Source organism: Panthera onca, chromosome B1, assembly GCF_046562875.1.
Source record: "Panthera onca isolate mPanOnc1 chromosome B1, mPanOnc1 haplotype 2, whole genome shotgun sequence".
Classification (NCBI taxonomy): domain Eukaryota; kingdom Metazoa; phylum Chordata; class Mammalia; order Carnivora; family Felidae; genus Panthera; species Panthera onca.
This window is the reverse complement of record NC_138342.1, coordinates 146683053-146690422: the sequence shown is the minus strand read 5'-3', so window position 1 is coordinate 146690422 and position 7370 is coordinate 146683053. Positions and strand designations below refer to the sequence as shown.

The 7370-nt window shown below is 37.5% G+C and overlaps 1 long non-coding RNA gene across 4 annotated transcripts in view; it reads right to left on the bottom strand.

Annotated features, from left to right (window-relative positions):
• Positions 1-695: 695 nt before the first annotated feature.
• Positions 696-7370, bottom strand: part of LOC132691923 (uncharacterized) — a 128907-nt gene continuing 122232 nt past the window's right edge. For 3 of the 4 annotated variants that reach the window (XR_009616089.3, XR_013555098.2, XR_013555099.2), the window contains 3 exons: positions 6883-7070; positions 6655-6781; positions 696-965 (listed from right to left, as the gene is read on the bottom strand). This is a non-coding gene — a long non-coding RNA (uncharacterized LOC132691923). Of the gene's footprint in view, positions 966-5330; positions 5503-6654; positions 6782-6882; positions 7071-7370 lie in introns of all 4 variants that reach the window. The other variant, XR_009616090.3, reaches the window with a different exon arrangement.

The following is a 7370-nucleotide window of genomic DNA, read 5'->3' as shown; positions in this document are numbered from 1 at the left end:
ACAACTCCAGAGCCCTATGGTTGTGTATGATCTCGAGAAAAAGTGGCCATTCCACTAGGTTTAGAATGCACATGCTCCCATTTGGAATGGCATCTCCTGCTCTCTTGGGCCAAAAGTTATTCATCACCAAGGGAAGGAAAATCTGATATTTTGCACAGCATGCTCTGAGAGCAACCTGCTTCAAAATTGCCTGTGGTGCTTGGTAAATATGATGGTTTCCATACCTGCTCCAAAGATACCAACCCAGAATATCTACAGTTTGAATGCTAGAAATTACATATTGAAGAAACACTCCAGCTAATTCTTATACACACACCAGCAAAGTTTGAGAGCTCTGAGGTAGACAATGAAAGAAGTAAAAGCCAGAGAAAACACACCTGTTCTAAAAAGTCGTATTTTCTTTAAACCTTTGTTCCTGACTTCTTTGCCTGATGACCTCCTCCTCTGCCTTTTTGTGTATGAGGTTGACTTTAACAAGAGGGGAAAAAAGATATAAAAATAAGAATTACAAAGGTTAAATTCCCATTTATAATGCAGAGTGTTAAGAGACGCCATCTATAGCTGTTTAAACAATAAATAAAAGCGTAAGCATATTATTTTAGATGATAAAGGTCATCTCAAGGATCTAAAAGCAGTGAACAAAAGTGTATTTTGGCAGGACCAGCAACAGTATGAAACATGCTAAATCTATAGTGTGATTTTTTAATACAGATAGGTATTATTTTATTGTACTGCTTAGTACACTTTTCAAAATAAATTTTATTAAACATGCTGATAAACAATAAATCCTGACTTTTAGTGTGGCTTATATGAACTCTTCCTCTCTTAGGTTCAAAGGGATTTATTCCAGCAGGTTGGAAGCCTCTTCTGAACATTCTCTTTTTCTTTGGAGTCTGGAATGCTTTTGAGATGTCTGCTTTTGTGTTCTTATTAGCTATTTCATTGGTGAAATCAGCATCCTTCTGCTGTCAAAAAGGGAAGAGAAGAAGAAAATTAAACTTCTTTTCTTTTTTTAGAAAGTGAGTTAGAATGAACTTCCTGTTCCCACAGAGCAATGATGCTGCCCATGTTACACTATTAAACATCCCCTGTTAACAGTAGCACAGAACATAACAGTTAAATCATTTCATGCCCAGTGTAGCAGGAGTTGTGTGTCCCTGGAGCACTGATAGGATGAAGACAAGACCTGACCATTGATCATAAGCCTTTATTTCCACTGGATACTTTCCAGTGTTGCCAACGATACATATGCTGTGGGAGTTCTATCCCTGAGAGGGCCATGTGTGAAAGATGGACAGTTGCCTTAATTTTAATGTAAAATAGGAAGAATGTAAGAGAGGAAACATTTATTGAGTTCTGACAGTAGGCTCAATATTTTAAATTATTTCATTTCATTTTCACCCTGTGAAGTAGATTATTAATTTCACTAATTTATTAGATTGGGGAGACTGGTATTCAGAAAGGTTAAGTAGTTTGACCAAGATCCATTTAGAAAGCAGTGAAGTAAGATTCAACCCTCAGTCTGTCTAAAAATCGATTCAGAGCTACTGGCTACTGGTAGATGTGCTGAGGGGACTCCATCCCATTATGGGACTCTTTCAAGGATTAAGTATTGTATAATGAATATAAAGGCTTCTAGTCAAAATACAGTAAATGTTAGTTCCCTTCTTTAAAAACAAGGCCTCCAGGCAGAGTCTCTTGGGTTAAATGAGAAGAAATTGTATATGTACATCCCCAACTTCAATTCAGACTCCGTGCAGGCAGGAGATTTTGTGTTCATCATGTATCCATAATGCTTAGAAGGTGCACATGGCAGATGTTCACTATTTATCTCCTGAATATTAAGTGATTAAACAACGAGGTGAAAGGTGGATAAAAGATTTGATTCCTCATCCAAAAGATCAAAGAAATAACTGACGTCCAGAAAACAGCAAAAAGGACAAAGATGGACATTTTGACATAATCAGCTTGAGGCACTCCTGTTAACACTACCTAGTCAGTCATGCCAAAATGAAAAGCACTGATTTCTTCTCTCTTTTTTTTAACCAAGTAATGTATGACATAGAAATCTCCAACATCTGCGGCACCTGGATGGGGCAGTTGGTTAATGTCCAACTCTTGATCTTGGCTCAGGTCATGATCTCACAGTTCATGAGCTCGAGCGCCCCATCAGGCTGTGTGCTGACAGTGCAGAGCCTGCTTGGGATTCTCTCTCTCCTTCTCTCTGTCCTTCCCCTGCTTGTCCACTCGCTTGCTCTCTCTCAAAATAAATAAATAAACTTTACAAATTTCTTTGAAAATAAAAAAAAAGAAATCACTACCTTCTCTCTCCTCTGCTTCCTAGGGCCTGATCACAGGTGTTTTACTTCCTAACCCCTGCTCCCCTGTTCATGAATCTGGCATCATGTCTAAAACCTACAGGGTAATAGCCAGCCCACTTGTACATACTGGTGAGTTTCCAAGGGTCTTTGTAACTATTGGAGTACTATGATAATGGTCATAAATAGTGTTTATGAACTTCAAGGAATGTTTAGGCTTTGAGTTATGCATGTTTCAGGATCCAGCCTGAGCTCTGTGCTTAGCTCCATGGACTGCAAGAACCCTAGTAGATAACTGTAAAACCCTCCGAACTGATCAATATGTCCATTATATACCTAATAGCCCTGCTTAACTTGAGATTCACATTCACAAGTCCACATTTTCTTTACACACACTACCACACACATGTACAAATGCATATACACAACAACAAATGAAGGCAGCTGGTCAGTGAGGCAGGAAAAAAATATCAAAATACTTAACAAAATATTTAATAAAATATTAAATCTAAGATTATCTACAAAAAATCAGTTGTTTAAAGTGGAACATTCACACAATGATGAATATTACGTCTGCCCTTCAGTCTTTAATCAAACAAGACATTCTTCACCTCAGGTTTTAAAAGTATCAGTCAGCTATTTCTGATGGCTTTTTTTACACTGAAAATTAATCCAAAGTCTCTGCTATGACTAACAACTTCCATTACAAACAGCAGCATCTAGCTATTGATTTATTATCTACTCCCACTTGGCATAATACACCTTGGGTCCTTTTAAAAAACCTTGTGAGATTCACCTCGGTCCCACATGGCTAAGTGATAGAATCAAATCCACCATGGTCACAGAATCCAGGTGCAATTTTACTTGTCATCTTGAAAAAGCTCAGACCTTGCTTCCAGATTCAACTTTCTCTTGAACTTGGATGGCTGTTTTGCCTGGTTTGCTCTTCAGCAAGTTATCATTTCTCTTACTTTAATGCACACCCTGCAAAATGCCAACATAGCTGGACTTTTTACTGACTACATCTGAACAGAGGTCTGTTTTACTACCCTTTTGACTAGCTCAATTTGTCTTCATGACAGCAAGTTAAATAAGAGCACTAATTTCATACAGAGAAGAGGGTTTCCCTAATGAAAAATGAGCAATGTTAAATCTACAAAGGATTGTGGGCAGTGAGTCCATTTTGTTTCTCTGAATTTTAAACACCGGGAACTTCACTCTTTGAATCAGTGGAGACCCATCTGAGTGTTTGGAGAGCACTCACTGTACTCTCTAAGGTAGATGAAACAATTAAAGCTGTAGAAGATCTCTTGGACCATACAATCCACTCCCTGATAGGACAAGATGTCTGTAAGTAACAGATGTTGGACTGGTTTGTGGTATCAGGACGTTCATGCGAAAATAGATTATATAACTTCCCTTGAGGAAATGATAATATAGACACCTTAATAGCATTTCCCCCTTAATTTCCATATTATGTGTTAATAAATATCATTGCATAAGTGATCTGATCTAAGTATCTACCTAATATCCATTCTTCACCTCCCACTTAATTTCTTTCTTATGACATAGAATGTGATTTTCTCATTATCAAAGCAGAAATAAAAAGTTACCTGTCTCCCCAAGAGAAGAAACATTTTGATTAAGGAAGAAGAAGAAGGCAAGTAAGAAGAGAACTTGGACTACTTAACCATATCCACTCTAAGGTGCACCCTCAGGAGCTGGCAGATCATTGTAAAACAGACCTGTCATGTGCCCTATGTGTTTCCTGTATTATAATGTGATCTACATTCATAAAAAAGATAATCCTTCCCCTCAAAATTAGAGTGAAAAGGAAGGAAACGAATCGCTCCTTCCTACATAACCACTCATTGTTCTGCTTCCATTCTAGGGGTTCTTAACCTGGGACCCATAGATAGAATGAGAGAGTCCATGAACTTGGATTCGAAAAAATACATCTTTATTATTTTAAATGACTTTAGGTGAAATTTAGTAATGCATTCAATTTTAAATGTAGGAAAGAAGTATCAGTGATGCCTGTCATTTTGTCACAAATAACGGAGATATTTTCATATCACACTATGGCAGTCACAGATATCTCAAAATATGATTTATGCTCATGCCTAATTTGATATCATGATAGTTATTAAACCACTTCCAGACCGCACCCAACTTTCCTGTTTAAAGATGCTTGTGCCCTTGCTGCGATGAGCACCGGGTATTGGATGGAAGTGTTGAATCACTATATTGTACACCTGAAACTAATATTACACTATATATATGTTAACTAACTGGAATTTAAACAAAAAACTTAAAAAAAAATAATAAATAAAGACGCTCACGCAACATAGCTGGCCGAACTACTGGATAATTCCTCATCTCAGAGTTACTCAGTTAATAGCGAAATCTAGTATCTGCATAGATACCCAGACAATGACTGTGTTTTCCAGTGTTCTGCATCTGCACTTGTTTGTTGACCAAGTGTGGAAAAAGATGAAAACTTATATGGTGACGTTTTTCATATCTAGGTAGATCAGATTTCAATTCCTAATCCTCCATAGGACAGCAACAGCTTGTGGAACATAAAGAGGTCATGGTCCACGAGTAGTTGGCCTTCACACTGACAAATATTTAAAAGATAACACTGAACTTTAACTTCTCTATATTTTAAGTTGTTTATCTGGTCAATTAATACATGAATATCGAAGCACATATATTACTATATCACAAACTTGTTTAATCCTATGGCAAAAGCATTTTAATACAATTGGTTTCCTTTTTAATCCTACATGTTTTATTTTATGCATTTTAGAATATTATCCTGGGGCACCTGGCTCCCTCAGTCGGTTAATCATTCAACTTCAGCTCAGGTCATGATCTCGTGGTTGGTGAGTTGGAGCCTCGCGTTGGGGTCTGTGCTGACAGCTCAGAGCCTTGGAGCCTGCTTCAGATACTGTGTCTCCCTCTCTCTGCTCCTACCCCGCCCCTCTCAAAAATAACCATTTGGAGCACCTGGGTGGCTCAGTCGGTTAAGCAACTGGCTTCGGCTCAGGTCATGATCTCACGGTTCATGAGTTGGAGCCCCATGTCGGGCTCCGTGCTGACAGCTCAGAACCTGGAGCCTGCTTTGTATGCGGTGTCTCTTTCTCTCTCTGCCCGTCTCCTGCTTGTGTTCTGTCTCTCTCTCAAAAATAAAAAAAAATATTAAAAAAAAAACTTTAATAAATAAACATTTTAAAAATCTTTTTAAAAAAATAAAATAAAATATTATCCTAAAAAGGGATTTACAGGTTTCACCAGACTGCCCAAAGTGTCCCATTTGCTGCTGTTACAAATTACCACAAATTTAGAGGCTTAAAACAACACGGGTTTATTATTTTATAGATCTGGAGGGCATAAGTCAAAAATGGAGGGTCATGAAGCTAAAACCAAAGTGTCAGCAGAGTGTGCCCTTTCTGGATGCTGCCAGGGGGATCTGTTTTCTCGTCTTTTCCAGCTCTAGAGAGGAACACACGTCTTGTCTCATTGCACCCAGCCTGCAATTACATCTCTCCAGTCCCTGCTTCCATCATGGTGGCTCTTTCTCTGACCACCCAGTCTCCTTCTTTCACTTACAAGGAAACTTGTCATTAACATTGGGCCCACCCAGGTAATCCAGGATAATCATAATCACATCTGGAAAGTCCCCTTTGCCATGTAAAGTAATATAGTCACAGGTTCTAGGCATTAGGATATGGGTATCTTTAAGAGACTACTGTTCTGCCTACTATCCTGTCCATAACATACACACACACACACATACACACACACACACACACACACACACACACACACGAGTTAAGAACCCCTGTTATATTTCCTACCACTCTTTCTGGTATTACAAAGATATCAAGTAACACCCTTCATAACTCAAAGTAATGTGCCATGCTCTTTAATTTTGTTCAAAATCTTATTTAGCTAATAACTACTCTTGAGATTCACGTTCATGTTCTGGAGAATAGGGTAACATTATAATCACAAAATCTGTAACATAACGCCAAAAACTCAGTGAAAATTGATGATATACACACATCTAAGAAGTTGACATCTATACAAAATTGATACAATGTATTGAATAAAGCAAAAGGATTTCAATGAGCGTATCTATCGTATATCCCTCTGATTTACAAAGTAAAACCTTCAGCGAACAAATTCAGAAGTATATTTTTTCCAATAAGAGGACACCTAACAATCTCTCTTTAATCAAGGTCAAAGTTGGTTAACAATAGCAACATTATAAGTAGTAGTTAGAAGAATTAAGCTTTATTCCCTTTTAATTTTATTAAATGTCCCTCACCTTGCCATGAGATGCTGGAAAACTTACGCAGAGTTTATTCTCTCCATGCACATACATACTCTCCCTCTCTCTTCTTTGCCAGATAAGTACTGATAAATTTACCTGGTATTCTTAGATGTTTAAAAACCTAAAACAGAATGTATAAGCACAGTATCAAGTGTTTGTAACTACTGATCAACTTAAGCTCTCACTCAGTCTGCTCTCCCCCACCTCCTCTCCCCTTCCTACCTGAAAAAGGAGATTAGGAAACGTCAGCGATGTTTCAAGAGCCTCCCTGATTTGATGGCATGAAATCTTTCCTATTTCTCCAATGTTGAACTGATGTCTCTGCTATGTTCTTTTTGAAGAGATCTGATACTACAATTGTTTACAACTATAAGGTAACTCGCATCTTCTTAGAGATTATTGGTGACCACCTTCAATAATAAGCGTTAACATGAATTATTTTAACCATGTAATTTGTTTACATGATTTTAAAGCTCCAAAGTATCTATGTGAAGCTGATCATAATTTTGCTACTTTATAACAATATATTTTTTTATTTCTATCGCCACATGTATATGTACAGACACACACACATCACATACGTGTATATCATTTCAAAAGTCAGATTTAAAAAAATAACAAATTGGCAGAAATGTCTCTACCCCCTAATATAATATGATGATATAAGGCTATGTATAATTCAAGTAGGCAAAGTTGTCAGACACTTTTCA